The following is a 25,641-nucleotide window of genomic DNA, read 5'->3' as shown; positions in this document are numbered from 1 at the left end:
GCTTTGAGATGATATTGAAAAAAATCATAAAAGAGGGGCCCACTGTTGGATGATCTTTTATTTCTCTAGAGATTGCAAAGATGTTCATATTAGCTCAGAGAGCTGTAATTCGTCTAGTGCTACTGTCAGGGATTGGCTTTGTGCAGTGGGTTGTCCAATTTTTATTTGATGACTCAGTGGCAAAGGATACTGTGATTGACAATTCACAATGAAGGACTGTTTTGAGGATTTTTATTTTTTAATAACATTCATACATTTGGGTGTCTTTTCTAGATTACATATTTTTGTGAATGAATAGGGTTACTTTGTACCCCTACGTATTCACGTGTGTAGATTAGTATCTAAGGGCCTGCTTATTATTAAAGGGGAACTTCCAGATTCTGATAAGACCCCCACACACAGAGCCCCACAACTGCTAACAAGGGTTGTCGAGATGAGGCTTTTGTTCCTATGAAGGCATCCCCCCCTCCATGTTAAGGGTATATAGCCTGGTATAGTTCAGGGAAGCCATGCTTTCCCCTACCTTTCTTGGACAGCCAGGCCTCATGCTAACATTAAGGGCCTGTTATGGATTTTTTAGGTGGACCTCATGCATTTTTCTGTTTTCTTGCTTTTAATGTGGCATTTTCCTTAAATCCATAGGGTCTGGTACAAGGGCGGACTGACCATTTGGAATCTCGGGCACTTCCCGAGGGCCCAGGGTCAGTAGGGGGCCCCATGAGATGCCGCTGGTACCTTTTTTATAGGCTTTGAGTTTGAGCAAGGACACAGGGGCCCCATGATCCCCTATTACCCGGGGGCCCCATGAGTTGTCAGTCCGCCCCTGGTCTGGTATGGATTTCTTTGGGGACCTAACACATTGTTTTTTTTTTGCATGAGGTACTCACTTAATATCCATACCAGACTCATAGGGGTAGTGTGCATTTGTGGGGGAATCTACACAACTTTTTTTTTCTGTAGGACATTTCAAAAATAAATTCTGCGCTTGGGAAAATTATATCAAGATAAAGAGGCCATCACTCAATTTGTGATCCAAAAAATATAAAAGACAGCAAGTGTAGCTCTATATCATCTACATCCTCAATTATGTGCAATATCAAATGCAAAATATGAAGAGTGACGCATGCAATAAATATAAATGAATATATCATGCAAGTGAGTTCATATACCTAAAGTGCAAACAGTGCAAAGAAAAAATCATAAACTACCAATTCATAAATAAATATAAAATAAATGATGTTAAAAAAATACCTCCAATTCATAATAGATAAAAATAAACTATGTAGAAATACCCCAAATTAACAAAAACAGTGAAAACATCCCAAAATGAGTAATCCCAAACTGTACCACAAATTAATAAAAACATCCCAAAATAAGTTCAAAATAACATAGTTATTCTAGTGCATAAAAAACCTCATTCCAATGGCTAATCCCCCTGAGGATGTAATTTCCTGAAGAAATGTGTTGGGCATGGCAACACATGACGTCATCACGCAAGGCGTCAGCACGAGTCTGGCTTGTGAAACTGCCTGGTTTGAACATACTCAGTAGAGCGGCATTGCAATTATATCTGTAAGTGAACATTTTTATTGGAATAAAGAGGATTTTACATACTACAAAATGGTCTGCACCTACTACATTTTGCTTGTTGCTGGTGATAACTGTTGCACATAGATGAGTTACAGTCCTGGAAAATCAAAGTGCTGCGGGCTATTTAAACCAGAATGGTCCATATTTGGTAAGAGGAGGCAGCTTGATTTGTTTGTGTGGTGTTGGCACATAACATTATGGTGAGATACTACACTGGATGGTGGAAGGTTTCTGTATAAAGTGCTTTGACACTTAAATGTGCTATTGACCATTTAATAGCACATTTAATACTGTCTGGTGAGAGGCTTACGATTTCATCTTTTGCATGCAGAGATTGAACACACTGTCTGGCATTGGAAGGAGGTTTTTATGTACTAGAAGAACCATATTATTTTGGGGTGTATTTTGGAATTTTATTAATCATTAATTTGTGGCAACACTTTGATTATTCATTTTGGGATGTTTTCACTGATTATTATTTTGGAGTATTTCTACACAATTTGTCTATATTTATGAATTTGAATATTTTTATGATTTATTTTATATTTATTTGTGAATTGGTAGTTTATTATGGTTTGCACGGTTTAAGTATATGAATTCATTTCCATGATATATTAAATTATATTTATTGCATGGAACACTTCATATTTTTAATTTGACATTGGACATATTTGAGGATGTAGAAGATATAGCACTACACTGACCATTTTTTTTTATAAATTCTGTAGGACGTGCTACAGCAAAAAATTAAATTTACAAAAAAAAAAAATGTACAATCTACATAGCTGGAAAAAACCATAATTGCTGGCGTCTATAAAAAACAAAACAAAAAAACACAGCACACAGACCTTTCCAAAGTTCCCTTGACAATTCATAAAAGACACTTAAAGGACCTTCTGGGTCTTTGTGCCAAAAAAAGGTAGATGTAATTTGCCGATAAAGAAAAAGGAAAATTTCCTATTAAATACTTACTGTAATTTTTCCTGATTGACTCCATGGCAGCATATATTTGGGTAGCTTCACCCTCACTCCTACCCTATAGGACCCTTCTCCCGTAAACTTTGAGGCTGAGCCAGAGCCATGTTCTATAATTATCCTACTCACGACACTAGGAGGATACTCATGCTTTCATGGAGTCAATCAGGAAAGGAAAATGACTGTATTTTTTAGGAAACTTTCCACTTTCCTGACAGACTCCATGGCAGCATACATTTGGGAACTATCCACAAGAACAAAGGTGGGGGATGCCAAAAAAAGGTCAGGTTTACGTCAAAGCCAACATAAAACCGGCTAAAAATTGACAGGATAAAGAAGATATATTCACACCACAATGAGCCAGAAAAGCCTTAGTGGTGCACCATGTCATCACCCTAAACCTGTTCCTGGTGCCCTATTGGAGGGAGCCCACAAAGTCTCCAAACTCCTAGTTGAGAGCGTTGTCACTGCTTCAATAAGAACCAAGTCATAAGCCCTATAAGCCAGTTGACTAGCAGGCACTACCCATCCAGCAATGATTCTGGATGATATCTCTGTCTTGCTGGTTCCTCTAGAGCACAGGTGTCAAACTGGTTGCCCTCCAGCTGTTGCCAAACTACAAGTCCCATGAGGCATTGCAAGATTGACAGTTATAAGCATGACTCCCAAAGCTAGAGGCATGATGGGACTTGTAGTTTTGCAACAGCTGGAAGGCCACCAGTTTGAAATCCCTGCTCTGAGAGAATGACAAAGACGTGTCCTAAAACTCTAAACAGTTCTGTAGCTTGTGAGTATGCTTGATATATCCCAATATTCAAGGCACGGAACCAGTTATCCCTAATAGTCCTCCATGCGGGGAGATAAATTATTTTGTTTTCATAGGATGCCGAAGCCACCTTGGATTGCAACCCAGTATAAATATAAACACTCCCCCTACTAGGTAGAATGCCAACAGGGATCCCTCATAGCCTTAGGCCCAGATCCTGGCAATCCTGCTGACTGAGGAAAAAACCTCTTAGAGATGTTGCTTTCATGAAAGAGCTTTTGCTCAAACTAGACTGAAAGAGGTCCCATCCCAGCAGCAAGCTGCCAAAGTGTCCTAAAGGCCCTGGTCCTGGCAAACGTCTTGGCTGAGTTTGTAGCCCTTTGAACCATGATGACAAGCTGTCTATCCTTATTCCAACTGAAATGGAGGTGATCCCACCTGGAGCTTCTGACCACCAAAAGATCCCTCCTAGCCTTAAGCCCTGATCTCGATAAACATCCTGGCTGATGTGATAGCCCTTAGAGAGGCTGTCTTCATAACTCAGTCTTTACCCAAGCTGGATTGAAAAGAGATTGCCATCTGGAGCTGGAAAGCAAGTCCAGAGCAAGTAGTAAATCACATGTAGAGAGTCTTGGCTATCCCTTGAGTTTCAGATGCAGCCCCCATCAAGGTATTGGATGAATAAGAGCGTTCACCCATGAGACATTGAATATGACATGGAGTGCAAAGATCTGCTCTCTAAGAGAGCTTAAGATCAGTTGAAGTCCAGCATGCAAATGACCTGAGGACAGAAGTAAAAGAAAACAAAGCAGTGTAAATTGAACAAGCTTTATTCAAATCCAGTTGTAGGATTTATAGATATAAGCTTAGAGAAAAACAGCCAAGGTTGATTAGTCGCTTCCTCTCCGAATGAAAAAAAATGGAAAAGATATGAGCAATGATGGAATATTTTAACCAAGGACAGAAGATCTCATCTGAGAGAAAAGACTGGGTTCCAATAACCCAGTACCAAAAGCAGGAACCAAGGTTTTTTGACCAATTACTAGCATGATTGCCTTTGTCTTTAGCAATAGACCCAAAAATACTGTAGTTGGATCAGAATAGAGGGAAAGAAAATGGCTTGTGAAACCTTTCCTGATCTGTCACAGCATCCGCACCCAAGACTTAGTGGCCCAGGTTCCTCAGAAAGACTTTCCAGCTAGTAATAGTAAGGAGATTTTAGCATATCCAAGTCTAGAATCTTGCCCTGAGATAAAGTCCACTTGAAGGAACCTGGATATAGGAACCACTTGTTGCCCAATTGGGCACCAAACATGAATTCCTCTCAGAAGCTCTGAATGTAGACTGGCCTAAAATTTAGAGAGATTCCTTTCCAACCATGTCACAGTCATCTCTACCTCTCTCAGTAGACTGGCCTTGCAGGTAATGACCTACCCCTGAGGCTGCACACCACTGTGATGATGTACAGCCTCTCAAGAGACAAAAGAGTCTACTGTCAGGTGATGAAAAGCACAGGGGCATATAAGGGCTGGCCAGAAAATCAGAATGTCCAAAACAACTTCGCAACAGGGGAATTCCCCTGGCCATAGCTCTGCAGATCAGAAGATTTACTACTGTTCCAGCACCTAAGCCTTCATCTGACCATTTGCAATACATGAATAGCTGGGTGCATATTCAGTTTTGGAGAAAAAACCCTTCTGGACAGGAAGCCTCTTCCATTGAGCCCACTTTAATATAGGGATGGGAAAAGACATGGTCCCGATCATCTTCATATATTCAGACACTAACAGGTGAAAAGAGAAAAGCCAGGATAACTCCGCATCCTACCACCAGTATGCTCTAATGGCAAAATCACTGTACACTGAGCCATAATACACAGTCAGTGGCTTGAAGGTGACTGATTGTCTAAACATGGCCTGAAGTGCTTGCTCTAAGGGTCCAAGCATCAGAGACCAAAGCTGTGCCCTCCTATCAGAAGAGAAGCAACTAGGTACCCAATCTAAAAAATACCAGTAAGCATACCTCTTGATTGAGGACTCCCCTTATCTTTTCTGTTCTTTCTGGACTCCAAACCTATTTTTAGTAAATTAGACAAAGACTCTTGAACTGCAGATTTTACTCTGAGGCAGAAGGTCAGACTAAATGCAATCCCAGATTTTTGCTATCAAATGAAGCTTGCCCTTGAAGAGGACAGTTTCAGCTCCTGCAATGCAGACAAGATCTCTCACTTGTAATAATTATTTTTTAGGGTAGAATTAATATTCTCCATCCCAACTTCCATTGCATTGGAAGAGAGGCAAGGGTTAAGATAGGTTCACAGGCTGCAATTGTAGACAGATATACCTCATAAGGAGAAGACTAACACATAAAGTTACTGCTAGAAGATTCTGAAACACCCAAGGCCACATTGAACCACCATGATTGAGTATACCAGCCCATGGACATAGAATCCCCCAATGTCCATGCATCTGACCAATTTAATGAAGGCCACGTCAACCAATAGGTGACTCCTTATGCTTGAAATAAAAACCCTTCCTTATAAGTGCCTAATCTGACATCCTGCAGTGCAGGTAGAAGTGTCCTGGTTAGGGTTTAGACTAGAGAACCCATTGCTGCATGGTAGTAGTGCTGACCACTAAGCCATTCTGCTGCTATGTCCATCTCTTCAATTTTGCACCATTCTTCTAGAACAAGCTTCTTTTTAAATGCTAAAAATACTTGCATTGCTAGAACTAGTGCAGGATTTTACATTTTAGGCATCCTAACAGCATTACACGAGGGAGATACAAAAACCTGCATATAGATCATCCTCATCTGCATCTTCCACTAAGGAATTATTTGTAAAGGGTTAACTGGCCAGTTGACTGAAATAAAAAAAGCTTGTCATTGTCAGAGTAGAGAATCCTTGCACAGGGAGCATTGTTACAAATTCATTTAGAGTGTCTTGGCTACTTGTGACAACCTGTTGGTCATTGTCATCTTCCTTCCTGGCTGTCTGAAAAAAGCTGGAATTCATACAGGGTTTTACCTGCCAAGGCACGAGCAATGAGGCTAAGCTTACAGTGTGCATAATGCATGCAGATCTGGAGGGGTTTCATAGCAAGTGCCCATTAACCAGCTTCCCATACATCTGAAGAAAAAAAGACTTAACTGACATAATGCTAGGATTGCTGCCTCATCCCTTTAAAACTGGACACATATTAATTTCACAGGTTCTGAGGCTAATTGAATGCAAAAAAGACACTAAGTGAGTTTAATTACCACCTTAATCAGCCACAAAACCTGTGTAATTAATATATGTTTGGTTTTAAAGGGACGAGGTGGCAGCCCTACATAATGCCCCTTACCTACTTGGCGATACCTGACTGCAAGGATGAAGTGGAAATTCTTGGTTCTAAACAGTAGGCACATGTCTTGGCAGAAAACTGCATAGAGCACTCACAGCATAAATGGATTAGACTGTTGGCTGCACAAGGACCTGGTGCTGTAAAATAAATAAATTCATGCCAAACAGGGACACTGCGCAAGTCAAAGGGAGAACTCCACATTAAGAAAAAAAATTATAACATGTACAATTCCCACTAAAGCCATGTAGTAATTTAAAAGACAAAATCAAATTGCAGCTGCTGAAGTTGGTAAAAAAAGACAATGTGATAGTTGTTTGTTTGCTAAGTGAGGAAAACCTCTAAAGGGTTAACCACTGCGAAAGGAATACTGACACTGCAGCTTCCCACATCAGAGCATTATAATGCCACCAGGTGGCTAATGAACCAAACCCTACCATACAAAAAGCAAGCCATGCTGAAAAAACAAACAGTTATCTGTTCAGGACTGAAAAAAAGAAAAAATGTAGGAAAGTACACCAAACATTGATAAAATGCTGCAATGTAAATCGATCACTCAGAGAGCATAGTCCATAAGCATTTACTAATTTTTTTTTTAACACAAGTGGAGTTACCCCCTATCAGCCTGCATGGCATCCAGTCAAGTGCCTTGTGCTGACCTTAAGCCTCCCATACTAACACAACCTGGATCCCAGAGGCAAAAATGCAGCTGCTGTATCTACACTGGGTACACTTAAAATCCCCCTTCTGATAACAGGGCCTCTGACCAATGCAAACTCCTGCTGATGGCAGGACCCACTCTCCAGGCATCAATCCTTCATATGTATGCTGAACACCACCCTGCTGATAGCTGGGGGCACAGTGATAACTCAAGTTATCCCGTTGAAGCTGGAAGTCTCCTGGATGCCACAGGACACTTCTATCCGCACAGGTATTCCCACAAGAAATCTGGCTGCTGATGCCCAAACATATGCTGCCATTAGGGTTACCACCTCATCCCTTTACTGTATAACCGAACACATATTAATTACATAAGTTCTGAGGCTAATTTAATGCAGATAAAGCACTTAATCAGCCACAGAATCTGTGTAATTAATATGTGCTTGGTTTTAAAGGGATGAGGTGGCAACCCTAGCTGCCATGGAGTCTCTCAGGAAAATAAGGTTTTGCCTGGTTGAAGAAAGAAGCAAGTGTGAATCTGGCCTAACAAAAGTGCATATTATCCTATTTATAGGTATTTCTCTGAAGTGTGAAATCTTAGACTTGGTATGAGTGAGGATTGCCTAAGGCATTGCACATTTAATATAAGATAAGTAATTGTGCTGAAGACCATTATTTCAGCTAAATCAGGCACCAGTGAGATTTATATAATAGGTAGCACTGCAGAGTTAGTAATGCAAAATTCTGACTTACACCAACACATTCACACATCTTATCATTTTATCTTGTAACTTTCTCAGATATAGGTTTTTTATTGGGATTCCCCTACTTTAAAGCAGACTTTAGTGTTGTTATAGCTTTTAGAGTAAGAAACAAATGCTTAAAGTATGTAAACGTGTGTAACAGTATTAACTTGGTTTCCAAGGAGCTCAGTTGTAAAAGTGCAGTTCTTGCTTTAGTTTTTTTGCTGTATAGTTTGGTGGTGAGTATCCAAAATGGAATATGGGGATATTCTGCTCTGAATTATGTATGTAGTGATGTATGTCAGCAGTTCTTTGGAGCTCAGTGGTGCTGTAAAATATATTATCATTCATCCGCAAAAGTCATCTCAAGGATATATATTACGGTGTAAAGTCAAGCATCAGTTCAAGGAGCCTCTTGAACTGTTAGAAAAATTATATAAGTGATAATGAGTGTCTCCTAGGCAAGTCAGAATAAGGAGCAAAAAAGGATCAGGGTTGAATCTGGAATATGAGAACAGGTGTATTTTTATTCTGGCATTACAAAGTAGGTAATGCAATAACAGTGATGACTAGTGAGCAGATGAAGCATGGTAAATACAGACAAAAGGTGGATGGGGATTACATAGCAAAGTCTGTCATCATAGCCAGGACTAGATCATTTGGGAGTTGTTGCAGTAAGTCAGGGGGAAGAAACTTTGCAGATGAAGATCCTGTTGTGGGGGTTTGATTCAGCAGTAATGTGTAGATGGAAATCTTGATACCACGTAACTCAGAAGGTGGTATAGACAAGTTCTTGCAGAAGCTTGTTATATCTTCTGGGGGATCATAAAGTAAACTGCCTACCATTCAATATAGCTTGAAGGGTGAAATCAAACTTCCAACAATATTGAATTCCACTTTCTTGGCTGTGAAGGAGTACACCTCTGATGTACAGAAAGTGCTCCAGCAAAATGTACATTTACAAAAGCAAATGTGTTTAAAATTAACGTGTCATGGATAGCTTCTTTAACTACTTAACCTCCCGAAGGTTGTACCCCCTTTATGACCAGACCATTTTATTTCTATTCGGCACTGTGCTACTTTAACTGGCAATTTCGCGGTCATGTAGCACTGTGCGCAAATTAAATTTATATAATTGTTTTCACACAAATAGAACTTTCTTTTGGTGGCATTTGATCACCCCTGGATTTTTATTTTTTTATTATATGAACAAAGACGGTTTGAAAAAAATAATATTTTTTACTTTGTTATAGAACATCTCATAAAAAAATAATATTATTTGGTTTGTGTGAAAGTTATAACATCTACAAACTAAACTTAGATTGTAAGCTCCAAGGAGCAGGGCCCTCCTAACCCTCTTGTATTGAACTGTATTGTTGCTGTATTGTCTCCCTTTATATTGTAAAGCACTGAGAAAACTGTTGGCGAATATAAATCCTCTATAATAAATGTTATATATCAGGGGTCTTCAAACTTTCTAAACAAAGGGCTAGTTTACTGTCAAACTGTGGCTGGTGGGAGTAGAAAATGCCCTGCCCAAAATGGGAGTAGCAATACCCCATCATTGGGAGGAATAGTGCCCCATTGTTGGTATCAGTGGCAGGAATAGTGCCCCATCATTGGCGTCAGTGAGCGAAATAGTGCTCTCAGGTCCAGATGAAGGCAAGCAAAGGGCTGCGGTTTGGAGACCACTGGTGTATATATACAGTATTTGAAAATTGATCAGTTCTAATGTACTGATGGCCTATCTAATTTCTTGAGGGCCTTAAAATGCCAGGACAGTACATATGACCTCTTTCCGTAAAGCAGACAGCCTGAGGTATTTAGTAAGGCATGGTGAGTTTTTTGAAGTTTGACATTTTTCATCACAATATTTTTGAAAATGCAAAATACTTTTTTTCTTGCATAGTGTCACCAGTGCAGTACAGCATAGTCATATGACTATGATCAGGGACACTGACTGGTGACAGTATGTTAAAAAAAAACACTAAACAAAGTTTACCAATTTTTTATTAAAAAATTATTCAACTTTTTTTGCTTTTTTTAACTATGTTTTTGTACATATTTTCATCAGAGTAGTTCAGTGTCACCATAGTAACATTGTACTACTGTACCCCACCAAGGGAGAGTTATGTATTTAGGGAGACCTTTTGGAGGGGTATGCTGTTGTTTTTTTTTGTTTGTTTGTTTTAAAGAAGTTAGTAATGAATGTAATTTGCTGGCAATTTAAACTGTATCACATTCTTCTTTGTAAATGTAACCTTTGCTGTAGCACATTCTACACTGAGAATGAAAAAAAATGTGCATTGATTTCCTCCCCCCCCCGAATGCATACCATACCATTTGAGTACCAAGTAGCCACATGCCATCAATATGGCAGGGGGGTACCTTGGCCAGTGGCTGTGAGGATCTGCGGGCAGGAGGCTTATTGGAATCTGGAGACCCCCTTTAACCTTTTTGTTGCCAGGTCCATACATAGTATGGACCTGACAGCGGGGGATTTTTCACACACTCCCAGTGGCTACAGCCACTGGGATTGTACATCTGATAAGAAAACTCCTGACTATCATATGGAAGCATTTAGGTGGCTGCGTTGCCACTGATTGCTTCCACACAACCCCTGTAAAGGTGCACTCCTCTGCATTGTATCCTGCCCTGCTTGCCCATCTGAAGTGGATCACAAGAGAGATATATTCATGGTGTTTTAGACCCTGGATGTCTAATTAAAGAGAACCTGTCACCAACAGAAATCACCACATGGGGAACTTTATGTCCCCTATGTGATGGAAAAAAAATATTAAATTGTAAAAAATTAAATTTGCACCCAAGCACATAAAACCCCCCCAAAAAAACTTTTCAGCCCTCACCTCCACATATACACAAGTATGATCACAAATGAATGCGTGAGGGGCACCTATGCATGAAAATGTTGATTGCAATACACATTACGTATCACCAGTCACACTGGAGTAAGAGCAATAATTCTAGAAACCAGACCTCCTGCATAATTCCAAAATGATGACCTATAGGGGGCTTTTAAAGCATCTCCTATGGAAATTATAGGGTACTGAAGCTTGTTGCCATTTCACTAGCAAATTCAAGGTTTGACATATTGGGTATCTATTTACTTGGTACAACCTCATCTTTTATATTTTACCTTTGTGGTAATATTGTGTGACATAACAAATTGCAACTACACCTATTTTATTCTCTAAGGTGTTTGCTTTCATAAAATATATACTATTTACTTCATCAGGCATAAAATGACTTTTTAAATATGTGTGCAAAAAGCACAAAAACTGCTCTGTCAGCTGAAAAGGTTAAAGGATAAGTTCACCTTGTAAAATAAATGCACATTTTTTTTGCAGGTAAAAAAAAATGTGCTATTATTATTATTACTTTTTTTTTTTAGGAGCCTGTAAAGCATTGCATCTGAGAACAGCAGATCATGGGTGCAATGTCAGGCTCCTGCAGACTGTCTGTGTAGCTGTCTGCCCATATCTCCAATATGGTCAGGCAGTTACTGAATGACAGGAAGCTCAATGAACTGCTTTGAGTGCTCCATCAGTGCCTTGGTAGTTCATAGAAAACTAAAAGCCATCGGTTGTAGTGAAATCTGTGAATGAACAATGTGGCAGTGTGGGTGGAGCCCCGCATGGCTGAGCTCTTTTTTTTATTCTGACAGTGAGTGCAGTCATAGGGAGAAGATCCCAATGTCGGGGGGGGGGGGGTTGGGGAGAGAGCAGGCAGATTCTGAACATGTTACACCCTAAATATGGGTGTACAGGTATAACATGTTCACAAAGGTGAACTTATCCTTTAATAATAAGGAGCCTCCAGATACTGGCTCCCCCTACATGAATGAGTACCCCTACTCATTCACACAACAGAAAGTAACATACAAATAAAGACACACTATTGTTTAAATGCTTGGAAAGTCTTTTATTAAACAAATAAAATTCTCAAAATAAGTCTTGCATTGTAAATCTAATGTCAATCACGAGGCCCAACAACACAAATTATCCCGATTGGTATTCATAGACAAATGATAGCTTCCCAAGCTGTCATAAGCTATATAAAGGAAGGGGCTGGAATGGTGGCAACATCAATGACTAAATATGGCCAATGGCTGTCATATATAAAAGCAGTAGAAATACCACTTCTATATATGATTTTCTGTTCTGCTGAACAGGGGGACCAAATGGTCAATAGTCAGGTCCAAAAATGAGTTCCTCTGTCGGCTTATCCCTAGTTTTGACTTTAGTAAAGTGCCTTGATTTTTTGTATTTAGCCTAATTAAACAGTGGATGGGTACCTGATTATATTATTTGCAGCATTAATAAACTCTTATACTATTGTAGCAATACACTTTCTCATCTTTTTTGCTATTGACTGCCTGCACTAGCCAGGATATAACGGAAGCATACCACTACTACCATATGATTGAAAGCATAGAATACCCAGTCAGAAGCCAGGGGTGGAGAATGGCCACCCACATTTCGTATTGCCAACTGTCAATGCCACAATTTCTTGTATGGCAAAATTTTTATAGGCTACCACAATGCCAGCCAGTGTAATCCAAGTGCATTCTTATTGTTCATGCCCCATTAAAACTCTGTGGCCTGAAAGTTTAGCAAGTGGGATCTGATAATCAGTATGGGCAGGGAGTGGAAAAGATACAATAAACTGGCTAAGAGTGTCATTTTTTTTTTTTTAGTTAATCCTACCTAGCAACAAAAGCTCATATTGGGACCATGTTGGAGAACAGCCTCAAGTTTTTGAAACATTAGAGGAAAGTTAATTCTATATAATTGGTTGATGCTAGGAGTAAGATAGACACCCAAATTAGGAATAGCGGAATCATTACGTGAGAAAGGAAGATTTTTTTTTAGACAAACCATCTGCTCCTTGGGATACTGAAGATTTAGACATGTTTCCTGTGAGACCGGAGATCTGACTCAACTCCTGAAATAGGGAGGTCGTGGCTGGTGTCAAAATCAGTGGTGATGTTAGAAAGAAGAGAATATAATGTGGATTTATGAATCTGGGGCCCACACCTAACCCCATGTATATCAGGATGCTGTCTGATTACTATTGCTTCGGCTTGTATGGCAATTGCAGAGATCAGGGGAGACACTGGGCAACCCTGTCTGGTGCCCCTTGCAATGGTTATGGGTTTGGAATAGTAGCCTTGCAGGTGTACTTTGGCCCCTGGGTGTGAGTAGAAAGCTCTTAAGACTCCTATAAAGTAGGAACCAAATCCCCAGTGGTCCAGAACTGAGAACAAGTAAGGCCAGGATACAGAGTCAAAGGCTTTTTGGAGATCAATTAATAAGAAGTAACCTTCTTGGGGGGCCACCTTGACCTCAATAAGGAAATTATATATATTGTCCTGTGCATTTGGTCTGGACCCTGTCGACCTGGGATAAAACTCACTTGTGGATGTAGATATTAATAAAGAATGCCAGTCAGTTTGCCATGACTTTTGTCATAATTTTGAGAGTTATAAGAAAAATAGGCTTATAATTACTAACGTCTCCCGGGTCTTTCCCAGTTTTGGGGATTATTTTGATATATGCAGGGCAGAGTCTAGTGAGCCACTGTCCCAAATGGAGTTAAAGAAGTGGGACATATATGGAGCCAGGGTGGGGCCAAATGTTTTGTAGTAAAAGACCATCCGGTCTAGGAGCTGATCCTTTTTTCAACTGTTTGATTACATCTAAAATCTCCTCCTTTGTAAATGGTTTTAGTGGTATTTCACTAATTTAGTGAAAACATCCAAGAAGGAAGTGGTCAAGGGTTGATCGTCAGAATTCCTGGCAATATATAGTCTAGAGTAAAAGTCATGGAATGATTCAATAACTCATGGGTTTTGTGTAAAGGTACTTCAGATGAGTGAATTTTAGGAAGATTAAAAGATTAAAAAAGTTTTGGGTGTCAGTCTCACGCCAGCATCATCCCTATCTTCTCGTGTTGGTGGTAAAAGCGTGCTCTGTTCCAAAGGAAAGTATTTTCTGCTTCTGTGGTTAGGGCTAGATTCAAGGCTAGTCCTGCCAAATCCAGCTTGGCAAGGGATTTACATGTAGGGTTTCTTTTATGTTGCATGGTAATGCATTTATATTCCCTCTGTAATCTGACTATATCCACTTCATCTTCTTTTTTAATTTGGGTGGCCAATTGAATCATCTTTCCCCTGATGGCAGCTTTGTGGGTGTCCCAAAGAGTCTCAGGCGAAGTCCCAGCAATATCATTCAAAAGTAAATATTCCCACAAATCCCCTTCATCTCTGTCTTTCTAACTGGGTCGCTAAGCAAAGATTAATTGAGGCACCACTGGAGGGGTACTCGAGAGCTCAAGGCTTGGTGAATGACCACCTGCACCATGGAGTGGTCAGACCACGTCATATCTCTGATGAATACTTTTAATATTAAGAGGATCTTTAGTAACCTGAATAAAAACATGATCAATCCTAGCATACGTCTTGTGTGGGAAAGAGAAATTTGTATAATCCCTAGAGGTGGGGTGCATTTCACACCAAATATCAGCCAGGCCCTGAGAGTGTAGCAGCTTTGCAATATGCAAACTTTGTTTGGGGGGGGAATCTCTTAAGGTGGGTAGATGACAGCTGAGACTTATCTAAGCTTTGGTCAAAAGTGATGTTGGCGTCTCCGCCATAGACAACTGTCCCTTCAGCATGGGGAGTCTGTCAGCAAGCATCTGTAGCATAGAGTTAAAACAATTGGGCTTGTCCTTGATTTGGAGCATAATAAGATATAAAAGTCTAATGTGTTTTATAAAGGGTGCCTTTTAAGAGTAATCAGCAGCCCCCAGGGTCTTTAATTTCTAGTATTGGGGTGAAGGAGACTTGTTTGGAGAAAACAAAATGGCTTTTCCTCTAGTTTTACCTTTTGCATTGGCCAAATAGAATATTCGATATTTAAGGTGGATGAACAAAGGACTGTCATTTCTGGGAAAATGTACCTCCTGAATCAAGAAGACATCAATTTTTTTATGAATAGTAGTACTGAAAAGCTTTGCAACATTTTTGGGTGAATTCAAACCCTGGGTGTTGTGGGTGACAATTCGTAAAGGTAAGATCTTTGAGTCTTTGTTAGCCATGGTGCAGAGAGGAAGGAAGTACCATTGAAATATAGTCACTTGCCAAGGAATCTCCTGAACAGAAATAGAGAAATTTCTTCTGCACAGATAGTGAGTTAAAACTCCAGAAAGAGGTGATACATTACATCTGACCTATAATCAGAAAAAAACAGGCAGAGAGAAGGAAAGAATAGGGAGGAAAAAAGATAAGATTAGTACCTCAAATACAAACCCATAAGGAGGTAGGGTCTCCCCAACCCTGCTCAAAAACCCTAACTTAATAAACGAATTCCTCAAAGCAGGTGGAGCATAACTACCACTCTGGTCTAAAAACTGCCCAACAGCATAAGACAACCCTAGGCCAAGACATAGTAAACAAACCTAGAAGCATAAGTCTAACATTTCAGGATACAGTAAAACATGTTGTGCAGGCCGCAAAGTAAGACCTTCATGTTTAGCCTGAGAGAAACACAAGATTAAAAGCTAAAACATTAGCGTATTCAATACACCGGGTAAAGCATATTTTGACACCCTAAAGATCTTTTTGTGTAAACTGAAGAATTTCCCAATAAGGGAGCCAGTGGGAAAATACACATTTCTTTAGATCAAGAACTGAAATAATGTTCCAGCAGAAAAAGAGTGATAAAGGGGTTTCCTGGATTAGGACGGATGAGCGTACCTGGATTTCTTAGCAGCCTTTTGCCATACCGGGGTCAGAGGGCTAGGAGGCATAGGGCATTTGGAGGCTCCTGTAGTTTTATGAGAAGGAGAAGTTGGTGGTGTTTGGGAAATAATGCCCAGGCTAAGGAGCACTTGCTCACCCTCTGAAAAGGGCGAAAATGCATATTGCTTTTTGCGGTGCAGAAACTGAAGACGGAATAGAAAGGTCCAGCAATAATTGATTGCCTTCTGTGACAAAGCCATCAAGAGGAGCTTAAGCGAGTGCCTCTTTTGGATAGTGGTGAAAGATAAATCTGATGAATCTTCTGTTCAATAGCTTCTATGCGACAACCTAGATTTTGTAAATCAGCCTTTATATCCATAGTGATCTTTGTGGCAGTATTGGATAAACCATGATCTAGCAACTCAGAAAATTTGGTAAACGTAGAAGCCATATCCAGGTAATGTCCTGCTTGTTGCTTTAAGACAGGTGCAGGAGTATTAGGACTGGAGGGAGACCCTGGCAAACGTGAGAGGAAGTAGTTAGTTGGAATGGACATTTTATGGGGCTGGAGAAGGCTCTGAGATAGAGGGTGTACACACATGTAGCCCCCTTATGATAAGGGATAGTTGTTGGAGCAAGTAAGCAGCTGCTATAGAGTCCTCTCCAGCTATGTCCTTGATGGCTTGTAGTTCGGTCACCATCTTGGATGTCTTGGCCTCTGGACCACATACGCTCAATTGAACAGACAGGGTGAAGCCTAGGGCTTACCCCAGTACCGAGACACTGCCCGGGTGGAGTTTCACACTGTATAGCAGCTGTGGCGGGTCAGTTGTGGCAGGAGTGGGACAGAGCTCCCAGGCTAAGCTGCCATCTTGGAAGCCAATGCACATGCTCCTCCCACATTTTCTTCTTTTTCTATATTTTTATAAGTGATCCATTCTTAGCTGAGAGACTTGGAGAGGTGGACTTAAGGGAGAGCGAGTCAGAAGGAGGCACTGATCTTCACAAAGAATAGCTGTTCAGAGGGAATGTCAGCACAAGTCAGACCATTTGATTACAGGCAGGCTGTGCTCCCAAGTGAATTGCAAAGTATCAAACTGAACACTCTTTATTTTATATAGAGCCTTTTACAGGTAGCTTCCCACAGCGATTTACAAAGAAAACTTAAGAAATTCACAGGGTAAATCAAAGGAAAAAAAAGGGACAATTACATGAAAACTTGTCTAAAGAAAAATGCTTTTAGATTTGATTTGAAAGAGTTTAGAGAAAATGACTCAATGTTCCTTGGAAGTGAATTCCACATTTTTGGGGCATAGCAGGAGAAGGCTCTGTCCTCCACCGAGTGTAGGTGAGTAGGGGAGACAAACAGAAGTCCAGAATTTGAGGAGCAAAAGGGGTGAGTAAATTGATAAAATTTAAGACCAATAATGGGGTACCAAGCCATAAAGAGCCTTATAAGGTAAGCAAGAAATTGCTATTTAATTAATTTGTAATATTAAAAGCAAACTTCCCCATCCATCAATGTCTCCATGCTTTATTTTGCTGAGAAATTATTTTGAAAAACACCTAGCATTTCTGGCCCCCGCAGCACAGACAGATGTGGGTGACCAGACAGGAACTCCACCTGTTCAGCTCTCTTCCACACAGGCTGCCATGGATCCTACTTCACCTGCTGGGATAGCACAGGCAGTGGTTGCGCTCCCCAATCCCACTCTAACTGAAGCAGTAGCTAATGCTCACTTAAAGTCCTGGAGCAGCTACACAGGGATTTCCATCTCCAAGCCCAGAGGATCACACAGGCAGAGGAGCTGATTTCAACCATTGAAGACTAATCTGCACCGATCTCTGCAGTGGTTGCAGACTCACAACCTCACACAGTTACTTGACAAGGTAGATGTCAGGATCCATCACGGCGCGCGGCTCTGCACAAGTGCAGAGTGCCAATTCGCACTAGCGTGTGGGCACTAGGTCCTGGGCGGCTGCAACGACGGCGGAACTCGCGCATGTGCACTAGGGATCGCGGGCGTGCGCCTGGCACCAATAACAGTGCAGGGCACGCTATTTAAATCCGCTCTGCACTGACACTGGTTGCCATATTGTCTTATCTGCCTGTTCCTGCTTCTGTTACCAGTTATTTGATTGTTGCCGACCCTGCTTGATCCTGACCGTTTGACCTCTCTTTGGATACCCCCATTGGATCTGACCTCCTGTTACCGACCCGGCGACTGACCCGACTATTCTGTGCCTGCTGCCTTGTACTGTGCTGTCCCCATGGTTACCGACATGGCCTGTCTGACCACGCTTCTGCTCAGCTATCCATCCGTCCTGCACGGACCCATCCGCCTCTTCACGTCAGGCTCTTATCCCAAATATACCTCTGGCGGATCCCTCTACCACGGTTAGGTGTACTCAGGGGCCGTGACCTGGTCTCTGTCTGCTCCAAGTCCATCCCCACCATCAGGGGCCCTGGTGAACAAGCAGACTGGGACTTAGACTCCGCGCTCTGGGGATTCCTATTCCATGGGCTGCTAGAGGTACCGCCAGGTGGTGCATTACAGTAGATGACCTTGAGAATCGTTCACAGTGAAACAATCTGTGCATCGTAGGCCTGCCTACCCACGTTTGTGAACATTTGCTCAACAGCCATCCCAGAACAACTGGTCCTTCGTTTCCCTTGTCTAGTTAAACGAGCACACAGTGTTGGACGACCAATGGACTTTTGCTTTAAACCTAGACTGGTAATTGTCCATTACCTCAATTATGCTGACAAACAAGCTATTATCCAAAAATGTTGGCACAAAACCTCTCAACCTCTCTATTACAGACCACCTGCTGCTTCTATTCACAGATTACTCCATTAAGGTAATGTGTCAGCACAAGGTCTTCTCCTCTGTATGCTCCACTCTCTACCATAAGCATGTTAAATTTACTCTGGCATACCCCACTATTCTGAATATCCAACCTACCAATGGAGACAGCATCAATTTCATTTCACCATCAGATGTGGAGCACTACCTAAACACCTCATCAGATATGGCTATGGAACAGGGGGAGCCTTCCTCCTCACCCTTGTCCTTAAAGAATTGAACTCTGTCATTTCAAAGCCATTGTTTCTAATTTTAGGGACTCTTTAATGACTGGCATAGTACCACTGGATTGACGCAAGTTCAATGCGGTGCCTATATTTAAAAAGGGATCAAAATCTTTACCAAGTAATTATAGACCTGTTAGTTTAACATCTATAGTTGGGAAGAAACTGGAGAGTTTAGTAAAAGATCACATAGATGGGTTCTTGCTGGAAAAAATATTTTAAGCAACAGACAGCATGGATTCATGAAAGACAGAAGTTGTCAAACAAATCTGATTACTTTTTATGAGGTGAGCAAAACCTTGGACAGAGGGGTGGCTGTGGATGTGGTATACTTGGTTTTTGCAAAAGAGTTTCACACAGTTCCCCACACATGGCTAATGTGTAAAGTCTACAGGTTTGGAAAAATCTGTATGTAAATGGATAGAAAACTGGCTAAAAGATCATATTCAGAGAGTAGTGGTTAATGATTCATAACCTGAATGGTATAGGGTTGTTAGTGGTGTACCCCAATGTTCAGTGTTGGGACCCTTACTTTTTAATATAATTATAAACTATATAGGGTCTGAGATTAAAAATACCATTTCAGTCTTTGCAAATGACACCAAGCTGTGCAGTGGGATAATGTCCTTGCAGGATGTCTCCAACTTACAAGCCAACCTCAATGCACTGTTTAATTGAGCAACTATGTGGCAAATGAGGTCTAATGTTGAAAAATGTAAGGTTATGCACTTGGGGGCTAAGAATATACATGCATCATACATACTAGGGGCGTACAACTGGGGGAATCAATGGTGGAGCAGGATCTGGGAGTTCTGGTAGATCATAAGCTTAATGGCATGGAATGCTTAGCTGCATTTTCTAAAGTGAGCAAAATCCTGTGTATTAAAAGAGGTATAGACTGCAGAGAGAGATATAATTTTACCCCATACAAATCATTAGTAAAACCTCATCTGGAATATGCAGTTCAGTTTTGGTCACCAATTCACAAAAAGAACATTGGGGAACAGGAGAAAGTATGGAGAAAGGCAACCAAACTGATACAAGGCATGGAGGAGATCAGCTATAAGGAAACATTAGAGGAACTGAATTTATTCTCTTGAGAAGAGGAGATTAAGGAGGGATATGATCAACATGTATAAATGCATCAGTGGTTCATATACAGAGGACAAGGGGGCACTATTTGCATCTGAAGGAAAAGAAATTTAATTTACAAATATGGAAATATAACTGTTTACTAACATTTATAGGTAAGTTGATACAGGGAATATCCGATTGCCTCTTGGGGGATCAGAAAGGAATTTTTTTTCCCCTTCAGGAGCAAATTGGATCATGTTTTGCTGGGTTTTTTGCCTTCTTCTGGATCAACTGGGTGTAGGAATTATGCATTTGTTTCTTTTTTTTGTTATATAATTGAACTTTTGTCTTTTTTCAGCCAGACTATGTAACTATTAGAGATGAGCGAATCGAAGTAGGCGAAGTGGAATTCGTTTCGAATATTAGGAAAATTTCGATTCGCGTCAAATCCGAAAATAAGCAGACTTCGGATGCACGAATCGAAATTTTTCCTAAAATGGTGGCGACATGTGCGGCGACGGAGCGGGGATGTCTGGGAAGGCGCGCAGACAAGGCGCGCTGACCCATAATGCATTCATTTATGACATGTGATCGCATTAGCCAATCAGCAGCCAGCCAGCCAGCACAGTGTAATGGTCGAGCTATAAATAGCGGCCATTTTAGAATTCTCCATTTGCCTCCAGTCATTCAACAGAGGCAGACCTGGCTGTATGCAGGGAGAGAGTTAGGGACAGAGAAACGTTACTTAGGGACACAGAAACGTTAGTTAGGGCCACAGAATCGTTACTTAGGGACACAGAATTGTTACTCAGGGATAGACAGAATTGTTACTGAGGGATACAGAATTGTTACTGAGGGATAGACAGAATTGTTACTGAGGGCCACAGAATCGTTACTTAGGGACAGACACAGAATTGTTAGTGAGGGACACAGATTTGTTACTGAGGGCCAGAGAATCGTTACTTAGGGCCACAGAAACGTTACTTAGGGCCACAGAATTGTTACTTAGGGACAGACACAGAATTGTTACTGAGGGACACAGATTTGTTACTGAGGGCCACAGAATCATTACTTAGGTCCACAGAAACGTTACTTAGGGACACAGAATTGTTACTCAGGGACATACAGAATTGTTACTGAGGGATACAGAATTGTTACTGAGGGCCACAGAATCGTTACTTAGGGCCACAGAAACGTTACTTAGGGCCACAGAAACGTTACTTAGGGACAGACAGAATTGTTACTGAGGGACACAGATTTGTTACTGAGGGCCACAGAATCGTTACTTAGGGCCACAGAATTGTTACTTAGGGACAGACACAGAATTGTTACTGAGGGACACAGATTTGTTACTGAGGGCCACAGAATCGTTACTTAGGGCCACAGAATTGTTACTTAGGGACAGACACAGAATTGTTAGTGAGGGACACAGATTTGTTACTTAGGGCCACAGAAACGTTACTTAGGGCCACAGAATTGTTACTCAGGGACAGACACAGAATTGTTACTGAGGGCCACAGAATTGTTACTGAGGGCCACAGAACTGTTACTGAGGGCCACAGAATTGTTACTCAGGGACACAGAATTGTTACTGAGGGACACAGAATTGTTACTCAGGGACACAGAATTGTTACTCAGGGACACAGAATTGTTACTCAGGGACACAGAATTGTTACTCAGGGACACAGAATTGTTACTCAGGGACACAGAATTGTTACTCAGGGACACAGAATTGTTACTCAGGGACACAGAATTGTTACTCAGGGACACAGAATTGTTACTCGGGGACAGACACAGAATTGTTACTCAGGGACAGACACAGAATTGTTACTGAGGGACACAGAATTGTTACTGAGGGCCACAGAATTGTTACTGAGGGCCACAGAATTGTTACTGAGGGCCACAGAATTGTTACTGAGGGCCACAGAAACGTTACTCAGGGACACAGAATTGTTACTCAGGGACACAGAATCGTTTAATTAAAGAGTATGTCAGACAACATGCAGAGGAGTGGCAGAGGAGGCAATGTTTTAGGAGCGAGCAGACGTGGCAGCAGAGGAAGGGGTCGAGGCAGCACTATTCGCAGCCAGGGGCCAGTGCTCCCGGTGTCATCCAGCGGTCGTGTCTCCACCGGCAACCCTGCCGTCATCGATTGGTTGGCTCGGTCGTCTTCCTCTTCCCAGGTCACCTCTGACACCTACAGCCAACGGTCGGTGGGTACGTCAGACACAACCGTTAGTTGGCATGGCCCGGGACCAAGCCCACTGAAATCACGTGTCCTCTACCTGCCCCTGTCCTTTGGTGTTCCCTCACCAAGCGAAGTATCGCATGCTGTGGGCTCAGCCCCACTGTACAGTGAGGAAGAGCAAACAGAGGGCGGTCAGGAACGGGGGGAGACATCCGTCTCTTCAGCAGCCAGGCAAAGAAGTAGTGGCGAGGAGAGTGGCTGGGTAGCCGGTCTAGAGACAGGTCTGTCTCCTGACCCACACGCAGCCGAGGGGGCTAGTAGTGAGGCGGAGACACTAAGTGATGATGAGGAGGCTGATCGCACTTGGCAGCCTCGTCGTCATCAGGCTATTGCTTCCGCATCATCAGGAGAAGAGGGTGGCAGCTTGGCAGCGAGCAAAACAGTCGGTGGGTTGCCCAGGAGGCAGCAGGGTCGCAGCAGTGTCAGTGGAGGCAAACGGCCACGGAGTAGATCACCAGCTCCACTGCAGCCTACCACCACGGCCAGTAGTGGTGCCGGTGTGCACGGAGGAAGCAGCAGTCAGCCAGTGAGGAGTATCGGGGGCAAAGTTTCCTACTCGGCGGTGTGGCAATTTTTTGTCAAGCCGCCCGAGGAAGTAAACGTAGCCGTATGTCGACTATGTGGCCAGAAAGTCAAGCGTGGCCATGGGGCCCATGTTGGGACTACAGCGTTGCGGCAGCATATGCAGCGTCGCCATTTGGTGGCCTGGGAAAACCGTGATAAAGATACGGCGGTTCTGCCCGCCCCAGCCCCCGCTCCATCACCCGCTCCGTTACTTGCTCCGTCACCCGACGTCAATCGCCCTCCATCAGCCAGTCAAGGCTCCAACACCTCTGCTGAGGGGAGTTGTCGCTCGTTGCCATCTTCCGCTCGTTCAGATGCTCCTTCTCCTGCTACTCCTCTTCACAGATTCCGTCAGCAGTCTTTCTTGGAATCCGTTTCCAAGAGACAACAGTTTGCGAGCACGCACCCGACGGTGCAAAAGCTGAACGTCCTCCTGTCCAAGTTGCTGGTGCTGCAGTCCCTCCCTTTCCAAGTGGTGGACTGAGCACCTTTCCGAGAAATGATGGCTTGTGCCGCGCCGCGGTGGAGAGTGCCAAGCCGTCATTTCTTCGCCAAAAAGGCAGTGCCAGCCCTGCATTCACATGTAGAAGAGATGGTGGGCCAGTCTTTAAGCATGTCGGTCTCTGCCAAAGAGCACGGCAGCGCCGACGTGTGGAGCTGTAACTACGGTCAGGGACAGTACATGTCATTTACGGCCCACTGGGTGAACGTGGTGCCGTCACAGCCGCACCAGCAACTTGGACAGGTCACGCCGCTTTTGCCTCCACGTTTGCACGTCCTTGGTCCACAAAACATGTCCGCCTCTACCACCTCTTCTTCCTTCGTGTCCTCAGCCGCCACCCCCGTGCCAAGTCCCATTACCCGACCGGCATATCACATGTGCAGGGCGCAACGGTGTCACGCTGTGCTGCACCTGGTATGCCTTGGCGAACGTAGTCACACAGGGGAGGAACTTCTGAGTGTAATGAACAGAGAAATCGACAGATGGCTGTCTCCGCGCAAACTGAAAATCGGAACCATGTTGACCGACAACGGAAAGAACATGGTGTCTGCTCTGCGTCAAGGAAGGTTGTGCCATGCGCCATGCATGGCTCACGTGTTCAATCTGGTTGTCAAGCGGTTCCTAAAATCCACCATCCCACTGCAAGACATCCTTAAAATGTCACGTAAACTTTGCATGCATTTCAGCCATTCCTACACCGCAAAGCACACCCTCCTTGAGCTGCAGCGGCAGAACGGAATTCCACAGCATCGCCTGATCTGCGACGTTGCAACAAGGTGGAATTCAACCCTACACATGTTAGACCGCCTTTACGAACAGCGAAAGGCCATCACCGATTTCCTGATGTTACAAGCGGATAAAGGTACTCCCCTGTGTAACTTAGATGTCAGCCATTGGCAGCTCATGCGTGACACCTGCCGCTTGCTCAGGCCCTTTGAGGAGGCCACGCTATTCGTGAGTCGGCAGGACTATGGGATGAACGACGTCATTCCTCTGTTGCACGTCCTGGAACAAATGCTGTTAACAATGGCTGGTCAGGGTGCGGTAGACGTGGCGCACAGATCTCAACGCCACATGACCCCTGTGGGGGCAGGACAGGAAGAAGAGGAGGAGGTAGAGGAGGACATTTGTGCTCAGGAATTATTGAGTGAAATGGGTGGTTTTTCCACTCAGCGGACAGGAGTGGAGAAGCAGGAGCATGTGGTAGAGGAGGAGGAGACAGAGGACCCAGACGCACCGTGGCAGTATGCTGTGGAGATGGAGGCAGGGAGTCCCTCGCATTCCTTGGCACAAATGGCCCATAGCATGCTCGGTTGCTTGCGTAGCGACAGCCGAATAATAACCATCAGACAGAGGGATGACTTTTGGCTATCCACCTTGTTGGACCCTCGCTACCGTTCAAAAATGGTTGCCTTTTTCACACCTGCTGAGAGGGAGGCCCAAATAACGTACTATAAAAACCACCTATGTAGTCAGTTGGTCCTGACACAACTGATTAAATCCGCCATGAATCATGCCCCTGCCATGTGCCACTTTCAGGTCTACTCACACTGCTGGTGTGTTCCATTTTTTGTCATAGGGTGCTGGCAGATTACGGGCCTCCCATAGCTGCTGCCAGGCCCCTAATCTGCCATGGGCCCCTATACCGCCTCCTCATGCTGCTGCCAGGTCCAGAGTCTGTCATGGGTCCCTGTACGGCCTCCCATTGCTGCTGTCTCCATCGCCACACTCTGCCATGTGCCACTTTCACGTCTCCTCACACTGCTGGTGTGTTGAATTTTTTGACATAGGGTGCTGGCAGATTACGGGCCTCCCATAGCTGCTGCCAGGCCCCTAATCTGCCATGGGCCCCTATACCGCCTCCTCATGCTGCTGCCAGGTCCAGAGTCTCTCATGGGTCCCTGTAAGGCCTCCCATTGCTGCTGTCTCCATCGCCACACTCTGCCATGTGCCACTTTCAGGTCTCCTCACACTGCTGGTGTGTTCCATTTTTTGTCATAGGGTGCTGGCAGATTACGGGCCTCCCATAGCTGCTGCCAGGCCCCTAATCTGCCATGGGCCCCTGTACCGCCTCCTCATGCTGCTGCCAGGTCCACAGTGTCTCATGCCATGTGCCACTTTCAGGTCTCCTCACACACTGCTGGTGTGTTCAATTTTTTTGACATAGGGTGCTGGCAGATTACGGGCCTCCCATAGCTGCTGCCAGGCCCCTAATCTGCCATGGGCCCCTATACCGCCTCCTCATGCTGCTGCGAACTCCAGAGTCTCTCATGGGTCCCTGTACGGCCTCCCATTGCTGCTGTCTCCATCGCCACACTCTGC

The sequence above is a fragment of the Staurois parvus genome, unplaced genomic scaffold (genome assembly GCF_062004578.1).
Source record: "Staurois parvus isolate SC_StPar_1 unplaced genomic scaffold, SC_StPar_1.0 ptg000122l, whole genome shotgun sequence".
In the NCBI taxonomy this organism is placed as follows: Eukaryota; Metazoa; Chordata; class Amphibia; order Anura; family Ranidae; genus Staurois; species Staurois parvus.
This window is presented reverse-complemented; position numbering follows the sequence as displayed.